The 16,859-nt window shown below is 33.3% G+C and overlaps 1 long non-coding RNA gene across 1 annotated transcript in view; it reads right to left on the bottom strand.

Moving 5' to 3' along the window:
- Positions 1–16,154: 16,154 nt before the first annotated feature.
- The window catches only part of LOC131648006 (uncharacterized), an 806-nt gene continuing 101 nt past the window's right edge, over positions 16,155–16,859 (bottom strand). Inside the window, exons 1-3 of the long non-coding RNA XR_009298022.1 lie at positions 16,801–16,859; positions 16,319–16,398; positions 16,155–16,254 (exon numbers count right to left, since the gene is read on the bottom strand). The exon at positions 16,801–16,859 is cut by the window's right edge and continues 101 nt beyond it. This is a non-coding gene — a long non-coding RNA (uncharacterized LOC131648006). The remainder of the gene's footprint in view (positions 16,255–16,318; positions 16,399–16,800) is intronic.

A 16,859-nucleotide genomic window follows, 5' to 3' on the forward strand; every position in this document is an offset into this window, starting at 1 on the left:
CAATACCATTCTCTTTGAAGAATTCTTCAAAGGATCCGTTCTCAAATTCACCACCATGATCACTTCTGACCTTTATGATTTTACACTCTTTTTCAGATTGAATCTGAATGCAGAAATCAAAGAACACTGAATGAGTCTCATCCTTGTGTTTCAAGAATTTTACCCACGTCCAGCGACTATAATCATCTACGATGACTAATCCATATTTCTTTCCTCTGACAGATGCTGTTTTGACTGGTCCAAACAGATCAATGTGCAAGAGTTCTAATGGCCTTGAGGTAGAAACAACATTCTTAGACTTGAATGCAGGTTTGGAGAACTTGCCCTTCTGACATGCTTCACAAAGAGCATCTGATTTGAATTTCAGATTAGGGAGTCCTCTGACAAGATTTAGTTTGTTAATCTGAGAGATCTTTCTCAAACTAGCATGACCTAATCTCCTGTGCCAGACCCACTGCTCTTCAGAAACAGACATAAGACAAGTCACCTTCTGACTCATAAGATCTTGCAGATTTGTCTTATAAATGTTGTTCTTCCTCTTGCCTGTAAATAGGATTGAGCCATCCTTCTGATTTACAGCCTTGCAAGACTTTTGATTGAAGATTATATCATAACCATTGTCACTTAATTGACTGATAGATAAGAGGTTATGAGTTAATCCTTCTACAAGAAGTACATTAGAAATGGAAGGAGAGTTACCAGACTTTATAGTTCCAGAGCCAATTATCTTGCCCTTCTGATCTCCTCCAAACTTGACTTCTCCTCCAGACTTAAGCACCAGGTCTTGGAACATAGACCTTCTTCCTGTCATGTGTCGTGAGCATCCAGAGTCCAGGTACCATGACATGTTGTGCTTTGTCCTTCTTGCAGCCAAGGATATCTGCAATAGGAATAATCTTATCCTTAGGTACCCACATTTTCTTGGGTCCTTTCTTGTTAGATTTTCTCAAGTTCTGATTGAACTTGGGTTTGACATTATAAGCAATAGGAGGAACAGCATGATAATTTTTAATATGAGTTTCATGATATTTCCTAGGTTGTGTCACATGCTTCTTGGTGTGTGTTATGAGAAAACTTTGTGCATGTGAAGTGTGCCTAATATCATGAGAGTGGCCATACTTGAACTGATCATACAATGGCTTGTATGTGAGTTTCATTTCATCAACAGGTTCAAGTTTGTATGGGGTTTCACCCTCATAACCAATGCCAACTCTTTTGTTTCCGGATACGGCATATATCATAGAAGCTAGCTGACTTCTGCCAATACTTCTAGATAAGAACTTCCTGAAACTTAAATCATATTCTTTCAGAATATGGTTTAGGCTAGGAGTGGATTTTTCTGAATTAGAAGGGGATCCAACATTATTGGATAATTTTAAAAGTTTTTCTTTTAATTCAGAATTCTCCAACTCAAGCTTCTTTGTTTCAAATTCAAATTGCTTTTTCAGCTTTTTGTATTTGAGACTAATCTGAGACTTGAGTTCCAGAAGTTCAGTTAGACCGGAAACTAACTCATCTCTAGTAAGTTCAGAAAATACCTCTTCAGAATCTGATTCTGATGTAGATTCTGATCCGTCATCTTCTGTCGCCATCAGCGCACAGTTGGCCTGCTCATCTTCTGATTCATCTTCTGACTCATCCCAGGTTGCCATAAGACCTTTCTTCTTATGAAACTTCTTCTTGGGATTCTCCTTCTGAAGATTTGGACATTCATTCCTGAAGTGTCCTGGTTCATTGCATTCATAGCACATGACCTTCTTCTTGTCAGATCTTCTGTCATCAGAAGATTCTCCATGTTCAAATCTCTTTGAACTTCTGAAGCCTCTGAACTTCCTTTGCTTGCTCTTCCAGAGTTGATTTACCCTTCTGGAAATCATGGACAGTTCATCTTCTTCTTCAGATTCTGATTCTTCAGGATCTTCTTCTTTGGCCTGAAAAGCGTTAGTGCATTTCTTGATATTAGATTTTAATGCAATAGATTTACCTTTCTTTTGAGGCTCATTTGCATCCAGCTCAATCTCATGGCTTCTCAAGGCACTGATCAGCTCTTCCAGAGAAACTTCATTCAGATTCTTTGCAATCTTGAATGCAGTCACCATAGGACCCCATCTTCTGGGTAAGCTTCTGATGATCTTCTTTACATGATCAGCCTTGGTGTATCCTTTGTCAAGAACTCTCAATCCAGCAGTCAGAGTTTGAAATCTCGAAAACATCTTTTCAATGTCTTCATCATCCTCCATCTTGAAGGCTTCATACTTCTGGATTAAGGCTAGAGCTTTAGTCTCCTTGACTTGAGCATTTCCTTCATGAGTCATTTTCAAGGACTCATATATGTCATAGGCCGTTTCCCTGTTAGATATCTTCTCATACTCAGCATGAGAGATAGCATTCAGCAAAACAGTTCTGCATTTATGATGATTCCTGAAAAGCTTTTTCTGATCATCATCCATTTCTTGCCTTGTTAGCTTTACGCCTCTGGCATTTACAGGATGTTTGTAACCATCCATCAGAAGATCCCATAGATCACCATCTAGACCCAGAAAGTAACTTTCCAGTTTATCTTTCCAGTATTCAAAGTTTTCACCATCAAATATCGGCGGTCTAGTATAACCATTGTTACCGTTGTATTGCTCAGCAGAGCCAGATGTAGATGCAGGTGTAGGTGTAGACTTTTCACTTTCATCAACCATCTTTTACTGAAGCGTTTTTCTCTTCCTGAATCTTTTCTAAACACGGTTAAGTGCTTGCACCTTAGAACCGGCGCTCTGATGCCAATTGAAGGATAGAAAAACACTTAGAAAGGGGGGGATTGAATAAGTGTGACTTTAAATCTTGGACGATAAAAATAAATTGCACAATTATTTTTATCCTGGTTCACTGTTAACGAAGCTACTCCAGTCCACCCCCGCAGAGATGATTTACCTCAACCTGAGGATTTAATCCACTAATCGCACGGATTACAATGGTTTTCCACTTAGTCCACGACTAAGTCTTCTAGAGTATTCTGATCACAACTTGATCACTCCAGGAACAACTGCTTAGATACCCTCTAAGACTTTTCTAGAGTCTACTGATCAACCTGATCACTCTAGTTACAAACTGCTCAGCCAACTGCTAAGACTTCCTAGAGTATACTGATCACACGATCACTCTAGTTCCTTACAACTTAATGTAATCTATCTAAGAGTATTACAAATGCTTCTTAAAAGCGATAATCACAACTGTGATATTTCTCTTAATCGTTTAAGCTTAATCTCACTAATATATTACAACAGCAATGTAGTGAGCTTTGATGAAGATGAAGATTCTGAGTTTTGATTTGAACAGAGTTTCAGCAAGTTAATTTGAATTATGTTGTTCAGAATCGTTAACTTTGCTTCTCATCAGAACTTCATATTTATAGGCGTTGAGAAGATGACCGTTGAGTGCATTTAATGCTTTGCGTGTTCCGTACAGCATCGCATTTAATGTTATACGCTTTTGTCAACTACCTCGAGCCTTGTTCACGCTGTGTCTACTGACGTAGCCTTTAATAGCTTTTAACGTTCCTTTTGTCAGTCAGCGTAGTCTGCCACCTGTACTTTCTTCTGATCTGATGTTTGTGAATATAACGTTTGAATATCATCAGAGTCAAACAGCTTGGTGCATAGCATCTTCTGATCTTCTGACCTTGAAGTGCTTCTGAGCGTGATACCATCTTCTGAGCTTCAGTGCTTCTGATCTCTTGTTCTTCTGATGCTTCCATAGACCCATGTTCTGATTCTGCTTCGACCATCTTCTGATGTCTTGCCAGACCATGTTCTGATGTTGCATGCTGAACCATTTGAGACACAACTTCTGAGCGCTGAATTATGCGTACTCTTTATATATATTTCCTGAAAGGGAAATTGCATTGGATTAGAGTACCATATTATCTTAAGCAAAATTCATATTATTGTTATCATCAAAACTAAGATAATTGATAAGAACAAATCTTGTTCTAACAGAAACCTCAGCTCTGATGGAGACCTTGGAAGCTCTTCATCAGAATCAAGCTATGCTGGCTTCTCGTTTGGACGCGCAAGAAGCAGCCAATGCTGAGTTTCGCTCTTTCATGGCAAGGCAAGCTACAAGCACTGACGGGATTCATGATGTTCTGGCGCGGATTTTGCGTAGGCTAGGGTCTTAGTCCTTTGGTCTTTGTAGTTTTCTTTCCTTGTTGCATCTGTTTTTCTGCATTCCTCTTTTGTAATCCTTCTTGTTGAAATCAATGAAAAGTTATTTATGTTTCTTTCCTTTTGTCTCTTGCTTTACATCTGAATCTTTTATGCTTTTTGATGTTATGACAAAAAGGGGGAGAAAATATATGATAAATGATCTGATTAATATTATCAGTTACCGAGTAAAAAGGCTCCACATTTACTAACAGAACTTGCAAAGTTCTATGTTTTTAAGTTGTGTTATTGCAGGAATCGAAGATTCAAGATCAACATAAGAAGCAACAGAATGATCAGAAAAAGCTCTTGGATTCTTGAAGCAAGCTGAGTGCTAGGAAGCTTCAGAATCAGAAGCAAGAAGGAAGAATGATCAGAAATAGCTCTTTGATTCTTGAAGCAAGCTGAGTGCTAGGAAGCTTCAGAATCAGAAGCAAGAAGGAAGAATGATCAGAAATTCTGATAATAGAATATGATCCAAATCATTGTCTATTTGCTCTGATACATTGTCTATTGGATCTGATATATTCTATATGGCTTATATGGCTCTGATACATATTTTGTGTTCTGATACACATTTTATGTTCTAACTCATTCATGCTGACTTTTGTCATTTAGTTTTGTTCTGTAACATTTCAGGATGTAGAGATGCTCTGATGATGCTCTGGTACATTCAACAATGTTCTGATACAATCTAGCATGAAGTGATGTAAGAAGAAATTCAAGCTCTGAAGCTATCCGAGGGAAGCAGAAATCAGAAGCTGTGAATGTTCTAAAGATCCAGAAAACTCAAGTTCTGAAGCTGTCCTAAATGGAAGCATGAATCAGAAGCTGTGAATGTTCTGAAGATCAAAGAAATTCAAGTTCTGAAGCTGTCCTAAATGGAAGCAGGAATCAGAAGCTGTGAATGTTCTGAAGATCAAAGAAATTCAAGTTCTGAAGCTGTCCTAAATGGAAGCAGGAATCAGAAGCTGTGAGTGTTCTAGGGATCTAAAGAAATTCAAGTTCTGAAGCTGTCCAATGGAAGCAGAAGTCAGAAGCTGTGAATTATCAGAAGACAGAAGCTTATGTGATCGTCTCTACCGAAATAATCAGGGAAGTCTTTTATTATTAAAGTTCTTCGAGTATTTATTTCAGGGGGAGATTATTCATCTCAGGGGGAGATTGTTAATCTTAGGGGGAGACATATTCACATGCTTATGCTATAGCTGTGTAATTTGTCTTTAGCCGTCTGCTCTTTCTGATCGCAAATTCATATCATTTATATATGTTTTTGTCATCATCAAAAAGGGGGAGATTGTTAGAACAAGATTTGTTCTGATCAATATTCTTAGTTTTGATGATAACAAGGATATGAATTTTGTGTGAGATAATGTGGTACTCTAATACATTGCAATTTCCCTTTCAGGAAATATATAAAGAGTATGCACAAATCAGCGCTCAGAAGCTTTGTCTCAGAAGGTTCAGCATGCAACATCAGAACATGGTCTGGCAAGACATCAGAAGATGGTCAAGGCAGAATCAGAACATGGGTCTATGAAAGCATCAGAAGAACTTGAGATCAGAAGCAGAAGCACTAAAGTTCTCATGGTATCTCGCTCAGAAGCACTTCAAGGTCAGAAGACAAGAAGATTCTATGCACCAAGCTGTTTGACTCTGATGATATTCAAATATTATATTCACAAACATCATATCAGAAGAAAGTACAGGTGGCAGGCTACGCTGACTGACAAAAGGAACGTTGGAAGCTATTAAAGGCAACGTCAGTAGACACAGCGTGAACAAGGCTCGAGGTAGTTGACAAAAGCGTGAAACATTAAATGCAATGCTGTACGGAATATGCAAAGCATTAAATGCGCCCAACGGTCATCTTCTCAAGCGCCTATAAATATGAAGTTCTGATGAGAAGCAAGGTTAACAACTCTGAACCAAATTCTGTGAATATTAACTTGCTGAAACGCTGTTCAAGTAAAAGCTCAGAAACTTCATCTTCATCAAAGCTCACTACATTGCTGTTGTAATATATTAGTGAGATTAAGCTTAAACGTTAAGAGAAATATCACTGTTGTGATTATAGCTTTTAAGAAGCATTGTAAAACTCTTATTTGATTACATTAATTTGTAAGTAACTAGAGTGATCAAGTGTTGATCAGGATACTCTAGGAAGTCTTAGCTTGTGTCTAAGCAGTTGTAACTAGAGTGATCAAGTGTTGATCAGGATACTCTAGGAAGTCTTAGCTTGTGTCTAAGCAGTTGTAATTAGAGTGATCACGTGGTGGTCAGGATACTCTAAGAAAGTCTTAGCTTGTGTCTAAGCATTTGTTCCTGGAGTGATCAGGTTGTGATCAGGATACTCTAGAAGACTTAGTCGCGGACTAAGTGGAAAACCATTGTAATCTGTTGCGATTAGTGGATTAAATCCTCAGGTGAGGTAAATCACTCCGTGGGGGTGGACTGGAGTAGTTTAGTTAACAACGAACCAGGATAAAAATAACTGTGCATATTGTTTTTATCGTTCAAGTTTTTAGACTACACTTATTCAAACCCCCCCTTTCTAAGTGTTTTTCTATCCTTCATATTGCTATTCCCTATGTTTTGTTGGATATTCGGATGTATTTGTTTGAGATCTCGGATATGTTGTTTGAGGCTATGTGGCCAAGATTATGGATTTAAATGTTAATTCGAATTTGGTAGATGAATATAGTATGGGATATATTCATTGAAATTTTAATAGCAATTCAATTGTTTTTCCGCAAGCGTTTATGCATAATGTATGAAAGCATGAGGTTTACATTGTGTTACAATTATGATCTTTGCATATTAAGAATGTTGGATGTTTTGCTTTAGGTTTTCATTGTGATGAAAATAACATGTGACTCCCTTTTCCTTATGCATGATTACTCTGTGTGATTGTATGATATATTTGGGGTTAGAAAAGGGGTGTTACAAGAATAGGTTTATCATTATTTTTATGTATACAAAATGGCGCTAACTTATAGCTTTGTTACTTCGATTTTTTATAATACCGAAGTAAAATGTTTATTTTATTTAAAAAAAAGTAAACAAGACGCTCTCAGGACATATTCTCGATTTTTAGTATGTTCGAGATGAAAACTTCATCATAAAAAAATGTTATTCGATGTAGTATCTGCAACCAACTCATTTACATTATGTGCGTGACTTGTGAACCTAATCTTTTGTTTAATCCAATGGAGGGTTGTGTGTCTTTGGCTTTCTAGTAATAAGTTTGGAGGGTTCTTTTCTTAATTGATGGTGGTTCCTTCATGGATAAATTTTAGCGCCAACTCATTTACTTCATGTGTGTGACTTGTGAACCTTATTTTTTGTTTAATCCAATAGAGGGTTGGGTGTCTTTGGCTTTGTGGTAATAAGTTTGTAGTGTTCTTTTCTTAATTGATGGTGGTTCCTTCATGGATAAATTTTAACGTTTTCCTCTCATATGTGTGATGGTGTTTGGTGTTGCTTGAACCTTTTCTCCATTTGGACCAGTGTTTTGTGCCTGTTTGTATTGGGACTGGTATTTTTTTTTAAGGAAAATTGCTAATTGTTAAGAAAACATAAAAACAAGAAAGGTTTATATCCTTTAATTTTAAAATTTTTTGAATATTTTTTCATATATGTTTAAAATACTCTAAAATATTTATTTATCAAATTTAAGCATTTTTTAAAATGAGAAGAATTAAATATGAATTTTTTAATTTTTAAAAAATAATGATAAAAATAATGAGAGTTGGCAAATCATTATTAAACTTCATAAATGACCAAATATAGAGTTAAAATAGAAGAGATAAAATTGTGAATAAATAAATCTTAAAAACTAAAAGTGTATTTAATACTAATGAAAGAAGCAAAACGAAGAGACATATAAAGGAATAGATCTATTAGGGTGTGTTTGGCATAGAAGAGAAGTTGTGAAGAGAGAAATAATAAGAGAGAGAGTAAGAAGAGAGAAATGTATGAGAAATAAAATAGATTTGAGTTATTGTTTGTTTTAAGAGAAAGAGAGAAGAAATGGAGAAGAGAGAAATGTTGTATATTTTTAAAAGTACTATATTGCTCTTATGATCAATAATATTTTAAAATATATATTTATAATTTAATGGACAAAATAGTCATTTCATTCTATTAATTTATCTTTTCTTACTTTCTCTTCATATTTGAAGAGAAATGCAAAAGTTATGGGACCCACTCTTTTTTAATCTCTCTTTCCAATTTCTCTTCTTCCCAAACAAGAGAAGTTACCAATCTCTCTTCAACTTTTCTCTCACCTATTTCTCTCTTTCCTACTTCTACTCTACCAAACACACCATTAATGTCATCTTGGGCCTGAAAGACTAACTCCTGAAAGATAAGCATCAGTAGATGTGTCTCCTTCATTGGAGGACTTTGGTGGCTTAGGAACATTGCAAACACCCTCTAACATTTGCATATCTTTTATCATAGAAAGTCTCATAGACACGTCTTCCTGTATGCACTACAATGTAACACTTATAGCACAATGAACCCTATCATCATCCATTTTCAACTCTGAAGTCTCATAAGGATCAGTTCTTCCATCCACTAATTATCTCTAGCAACACCATCCCATTATTGTATACATCACTTTTGTATGATAGTTTGTTATCCACGCAGGTGTTCCTTTTGTGGTATTCTTGCTGAAGAATCACCATTTGATCCACCACCGTTGAGATTAGAGAAAGTATCAAAGTGATGACACCGCCACTTCCCAAAACTGCAATCCAACTTGAATTTATACCTGCATCAAAAGAGAAAATGAATTGCCATAACAAAGAGTTATTGTTATCATAGAATCTCTAAGTATTGTAACTGAGATTCGCAAAAGCAACAACATCGCCGTCCTTATTAATAGTTATACGATTATCTTTCTGCATAGTCCAATAAGTCTGTGGAGTTTTGAAACCAGCTGAAAGAATAACATTACCAGATTTGATCTCAAGAATATAGGTTAAGTTATTTTGACTAGGTTCACTGGTAAGTTTCATCCCCTCTTGGAAATCCTGTGAAGGGATCAAAGTATCAATTGGAAAATCAAAACTCTGCCAAATTATTGTACTGTTGTTTTTGTTTCCAACCAAAACCAAATTTCCAATATCCTACATGTTGAAATTAATATGTTGTAACCACCACTATCTTTAGTAAGCATTAAGAGAGAATTGTAATCATCACATTATAATTATTGTCTTTATTTAAATTTATAGTAGAGTTGTGTCATTAAAATTGACCGAATCAAAAAGTCCTCATCTTAATTACCAACCTATTGTATTCACTGTCAGTTTCCTTCAAACATATATAAAGGCTTTTTAATGCTAAGTTGTTAGTAAGTGGTTGTAGTGAATTCAATAAAACCAGAGTATTTCAATTTTTATCTACTAGTGGAAATATAGTGCAAAACGAGACTAAAAATAGTTTTCCACTCAAATTCCTGCAACAATATAATTTATCACATACCAACTCTAGAATACCACCAACAGAGTGGTATCAGAGTTACAGATCCTTAGAGTTGTAACAAAAACAACAAAAGTTATGGCTTCCACAAACAACTCTTCCACAACTTATAGCAATGTTAAAGTTCCTTTGTTTGAAGGAGAGAATTATGATTTTTGGGCTATTAAAATGGAGACTCTATTCACCTCTTTGGATATCTTGGAGTTCATCTAAAATGAGCATGAAGAACCAGCACCAACAGAGGCTGGAACATCAAAAGAAAAGGTTGAAGAATCAAGCCAACGGCTTGAAAAGTTGAAGAAGAAGAAGAAGATCACAGATACTGGAGTTCTCGGGATGATTCAAAGAAGGAGTCTCTTTATCCATTTTCCCAAGAATTATGAGAGCAAAAACATCAAAGGAAGGTGGAATATTCTACAACAAGAGTTTGAAGGAGACTCAAAGATGCTAACGGTGAAGCTTCAATCTCTTAAGAGAGATTATGAAAATGAAAGGATGAAGGAGAACGAGAGCCTAAACGAATACTTCAACATACTCTTCGAGTTGGTGAATCAGATGAAGTCGCATGGTGATACGATAGAAGATCGTAGAATTGTTGACAAAATTCTGATCAGTTTGACAGCAAGATTTGACCCAATGGAGGCTGTGATAGAAGAAACCAAGGATCTATCAACCATGATTGTTCTAGGGTTGATGGGGTCTTTGAGATCCTACGAGTAAATGATGTTACGACATTCTGAAAAATCAATTGAGAGTGTCTTATATTGTTATAATCTTTTTATTTAATATTGTTATAATCTTTTTTCATTTGTAATTTGAAACTTAATATTGTTATAATCTTCTTTTTTTAACTAACAAATGTTTATTTGATATTTTACAGGTTCATCTTTATCATTCTTTATCGTCTTTTTTCTAGGAGTTGGATGGATTCAAGGCTACATTAGAGAAGGTTTATATGCTTTATCTCAGTAATCAAAAGGTTAGTACTTGGTTTATGTGATTTCTACACTTTTGTGATTTAAAATTAGGGTTTGTTTAAAATTAAGGTTTGCGTATCTATTAAAAAGATCTAGAATTAGGATTTGTCTAAAATTAGGGTTTTAGAGTTTGTTTAATTAGGATCTGTGTTAAACTTAAAATGATTTAGTGTTTGAGTGGTTTGAATAGTGATGTTTGTGTTTTGTGTCACCCTTCATACAATGTTAATGTTTGTATATCTCTAAGAGTGATTTATGGTTAAGATCTTATAACATGTAATGTATGGATCTGATAAACTAAAATGGTTTTGTGTTAAAAAATATTTGTTTTGTTCTTACAGCTTCAAAGATAATAGAAGTTTTTTACAGATGCATAATGAAGGCCAATGAATTCTTTGAAACATCAAACGTAAAATTTTCTTTTTGTTTTTGAGATAATTAAAAGATTGGTGTATATTGTTGTGTTTGAATCATGATTACTAATCATTCTTGTAGACCCTTCCATTGACCACAACAATACTGTAGGGAAATATATGACCTTCATTGTTTTGGGGAAGTTTAAACAACAACTTATGACTTATGCGCTTCTAACTTTTATGAATATAAATTATGTTTTGAATTTCTATCCCTAATTTAACTTATGCTTTTCTACATGGAAAAACTTATGAACAGGAAGAATGAGAGATAGAGTTGGACTTGAGAGTTAGAAGATCATTTTAAATTTGTTAAGATTTCAGTACGTGTTTATGTGATTTTTTAATTTTTGAAAAACTTGATATTGACTGAATTTTATTGACTTTATTGGGTTATAACTTTTTATTTATTATTTGTTTTGGTGTATATCACTTTTATTGATAAAATGGATCAAATGATTTATTGATATTTATGTTATTATAATTTGGTGTATATCACTTTTATTGTTAAAATGGGACAAATGATTTATTGATATTTATGTTATTATAATTTGGTTGATTTATGTCTATATTTAGTTAAACCAATTTATTGATATTTATTTTAAATTTATAGTGTTACATAATTTTGTGAAATTAAGGGCTTGTTTGTTTTGGCTTTTTATAAAAATGATTCTTATAGTGTTACATAATTTTGTGAAAAATTTTTTTAAAAAGAAATTTTTTATAAAAGTTTCAAATGAAAATTTTGTTTGAAAGTTATTCTTAAAATGTGATTTTAGGTATTTCATCTATTTATGGGAAAAAATTGGATATGAAATTTTCAAAAAAATCACTTAATTTTAAAGCTATTTAAAATAGATTTTCATAAAAATCATTTTTAAAATACAAATTTTTGAAAAAATTACAATTTTGACTAAGTTTTGGTCTTCAATAATGTAAGTTTATGTTATAGGATGTCAAAATTAGTGTTTCATTTTTAAAAAAATATATAAAAAACTTGTAATATTTTGAAAAACGGTTTTGGACAATCTATTTTCAAAAATACAAAAAAAAAAAAAATTAAACCGAAACAAACAAACCCTTAATGTTATGTAAATTTTGGCTTTGGTTTTCATTTTTGTTTTTCAATATTAAGTTGTTGAAGAGTTTATAATATTGAGAATATAAAATGTTTTTTATAAGAAATCAATATTGGGTTTGAAATAATTAATTTTTTTTATCTAAATCATATTTTTTTTTATAAAAAAACTGTTGATTTTATCATTTTAAATTTATATTGTGATGTAATTGGGCTTGAATTTTGAATGGACCAATTATGTTAGTAAAAATTTTAAAAAAAAGGTTTTGAAAAAACAATAAAAAAGTCTTGTATTTATTAATTGGGCTGGATATTGTACTGGCCCTGCCAATTGCAAATGCAATCCGAAATAAACCGGTCCACTTACTCAAATCCGAATCCGTTTTAACCTGAACCAAAAAAAACCGTTAGTTTGGTCAGAATTGGACCAATAGATGTCACTTGAAGGTTGGGCCGGATTAAGGTTTTGGGCCCGAACCGATGTCTACCCCTACTTATATAGCCTTTGTTCAATCAGCCATTAGACTATGTGTACAAGTACAATATGTGATTGAGTGAGAGAATATCATGCAAATGTAACTAACATCTTTACCCCCTTAATTTGGTAATTATCTCATCAGTTTCATTGTAAGATTTTAAATTATTCTAATAGTTGAACTATTATATGTGTTATGGTTATTGAACCATGAATTATAATGGCAAGAAACAAGAGAAACATGTTGGAAGAATCCTAAAATGGCCTCTTGAAGAAACCAGTGTAATTCTCATAAAGAAATTTAATATGACAATCAACTATCCAAAGCTCGTCCTTTGAGATAATCCTAATTATAATATGACAATCAGATCGAGAATATGTTATGCATAAAAGTACATATTCACGTTCTACCACTACTTACTCAGCATTTTACAAACAAATGAATATGAGAAGTGCATTTAAACATTGACTTCCAAGAATTGATTAGTTTGAAGGACTATCTCAAGAAAACTAACTGTCTCAATGTTTTCTGCTTCAGTTTTCCATCCAACTGAGTTTGTAAGCCTCTTCTCGATCTCAAATACACCTCCATATCCACTTGATAACATGCCATCATACCACTTTGGGTTCAGCAGTTTGATTCTTGCATCAAGTCGAACTATCTCGGAAAGGGTATGCACCTGAAAGGAATATCTCCATAAGGTCAAATGAATACCATAGCATAAAATCTACTTGACTTGAGTAAAGCGGCAGACTGCATGCTTATGATGTTGCTCAGACCCTGCATGATTATGATGATGATACATGAACCCAGAGGTTCATAACTTGATAAGGCATCTAAACATTTCTCACACAGGAATCAAGTATTTTTTGGGATAAGTTTTGAAACTTCCCAGCTAGTTAAACTTGAGAGAGTCAAGATTTAAAGATGAATCACTCTCAGTAATCTTGAAGTGGTGCAGTGGGCTATTACTTAGGGACATTCAGAATTGCAGGTATGTTAAAACTAATGGAATTTATTTACAAAGCATAAACATTCTTAGTAAATAAAACATGACATTTTATAACTGAAATCTGTCATGAAATAAAATAGTACTCGCGTGGAAAAGACAACTCTGCAATTATATGATTCATATCATAAGGCCAATATTAATCCATGTCATAAAATCTTAGAGACCCTAGTTTGTTTGAGTGCAATATACACTGTCTGATCAAAAGGGCTCATCATGTATACTGTATAAATGATTAAATTTAAAACAGAAAACCTGCCATTGAGTTTTGAAAGACAGGTACACTTTGAATCAAAATAATATAATGAAGTAATAACTTATTTCCTACGTTAATTAAACCAACAAAGATAGTAAACACTTACACAAACTGATTGGCTTCACTTAGACTCCTAATTAACCTTCTAATTTGGTTGAATATAGAAGCTACTTATACACTTAGACAGACTGATTTACAATGCTACCGCTGCAACATAATGCATCAATATATAGCATAAAACAGCACCGTTGCCTTGGTTTTTTGTGGTAAACGCACCCCATCTTCCATACTGTCTTTGCTGCCACCAAAAATCATGTCAGGCAGGTTTACAATTATTGTGAATTCCGCCGTGCTTTCCACTTTCTTGGGTGCCTCAGCTCAATAGAATCAATCAGAGTCCATTATGTAACTGCGTGAATACTTCTATGTTTTTTCCATCATTGTTTAAATGCCAAAATGTGCCTATCCTCTCATCCAACAGTGGAAAATCTTCATAATTTGCTCTAATATCAAATGCTTCTCTATCAAAATAAAAATTATACAAGATCACATAACTATCAAATGCCATATTAAAATGAATGACAATGTTACCTTCAATAACAATACTTTCAGAAAGAGTTTCACTTCAAATTTGTTAAATTTAGTTATCCTGATTTATATTTTTTGCAGCCCTAATTCCAACATTTATATTTGTGAAGCATCTTCTCCATATCAGGGAAATGCTCTTGCCATTTTTGTCTTTGAAATTAGGGTTGCAAAAAATGTAAATCAGGAGAACTAATTTTAAAAAATTTGAAGAGGAATTCTTTTTGAAAGTATTGTTATTGAAGGTAACATTGTCATTCATCAAAGAAGGTTTTCAAGTAAATTCTTCGGTAGGATCTTGATAAGGTACAAACAATTCAAGAGTGTAATCTTTTCATGATCGTAAATAAAAGCAAAGTATATAACATCTAAAAAGTACAAAAAACTGAAAGAAACAACAAGGGAAAAAAACAGATCATATAATAAACTCAAACCGACAGAATTATCATTATAATTTATATGAGGAAAGCAATATAAAGTGATTATGAGAAATTGGATTGAATCTCCAATTATGCAATGAATCAAATAATTGAAGATTTCCTTGTTGCTATAATGATAATCAAGTGATGAATTGTTGAAAGAGATTTGTGTGATTTAGAGAGAGCCGACTCGTGAGTCAGAGCTTGTGGTTTACAATTTAGTAGAATTAAAAATTAATAATAATAATAATAATAATAAAACTCTAATTTCTGCTTTTATTTTATTTTTTTATTCAATTTTTACGTATAGTAAATTACTATACGTAAAAATTGATAATAAATAAAATAAAAGTAGAAATTGGAGTTTTTCTTCCTATTATTAATTATTATTTTTTAGTTCTATCAAATAATAGACGATAAGCTCATTTTTTAATTCTATCAAATAATAGACCATAAGCTCTGACTCAAGAGAAACACTCGCCTCTCTCTAAATCGCACAAAATTCTTTCAACCAAACAAGTTCATCACTTGATTATCATTATAATCACAGGGAAAGGGAAATCCTCAATCATTTGATTAATTGAACAATTGGAGATTTAAACCAATTTCTCATAATCACTTTCTATTGATTTCCTCATATCCACATCACGCTATATAGCAAAATATTTAAGAAAAATAAGATAATGGTTAATAAAAGCTTGTGGGTATTGGTGTTACTTCAACATTGAAGGAACCCATCTGAAATCTAGTAAAACCTTATTCTATTTCTCATGAGGCAGGACCCAATTTAAAGAAACTTTACATCTTGATTAACTGCTCTTACTGTTGAGACATCCTATTTGATACTAATATATTTGTCGATAGATGAATTCAAATGCCGGCTTTTATTGAATTGATTTTTCTTCCCACAACTGGTTTAACATGCCTACAAATTAGAACATAAAAGTACTTAAACTCTTTTTTTAGTAATGAATGTTAAACTCTTTTTTAGTTGATCATGGTAGCTAAAATAGGTAAATAATTAATATCTATCAGTGTTACCTATTAAAAATACTTGGGCATGGGGACAACTTCTCTACCCATCCCAAAAAGATGGGTAGTGTATCTTCCACCAATCCGATGACACCATTTAATTTTTATGTATTTAATTATTTATTATATAGAATAATTGTTTGATGTTTTCAATGCATTTTAAACTAAAGTTTGAGTTGGGTAAATAAGAATTCACCAATTAATAATCAAGTTGTAATTTAGACATACTTGGGCATTCATAAAGATACCAATTGATTGGTACATGGATTTCATGTAGCATGAGATAAGAGCGGTGTGCGAATCATTAGCAACAAAAATGACATGTTCATCTGCATAAAGAAAGAATTAAAACATCATGCTTAAATAATCTTCATTTATGATTATAGTCCATACCATATGGTCCTGAGAAATTTTTATTGCTCTTAAGATTCAGAACTCTCGCTGCTTCCAAAGCTGCCTGTTAGGATTAATACCTAGAAAAAAATAATGAGGAAAAACAGGACTAAAGAGTTTAGAGATTAGGCAGTGCATTGTTACAAGTGTGATCTGACATGATTTCAAATTACAAGAAGGTAAAACATGTTTACCAAAAATGAAAGGCAACCGTTCATTTACCCCCAATATACATTAATGCAATAATCTCATGAATCATGACAAAGGACAAGAACGGAAAGAATACATATGAATCCAAGTTTCAAAACAACAAGATTCAACATCTGAACATGAAATTAATGCTGAAATAAACACCAAGAATTCAATTCAACTTTCTCATGCTCAACTACAATTAGATTCGTAATATAAAATTAATCATATAAGCTAATAAGAACACATTCATAAATTGTTCAGACAACTAAGAGTTGAATACAAAAACGTACGGTTACATTGGCCCTGCTCTAACACTCTATCCATGCCACCTTGACCGCCACTTTTAAGA

This window comes from Vicia villosa, linkage group LG2, assembly GCF_029867415.1.
Source record: "Vicia villosa cultivar HV-30 ecotype Madison, WI linkage group LG2, Vvil1.0, whole genome shotgun sequence".
Classification (NCBI taxonomy): domain Eukaryota; kingdom Viridiplantae; phylum Streptophyta; class Magnoliopsida; order Fabales; family Fabaceae; genus Vicia; species Vicia villosa.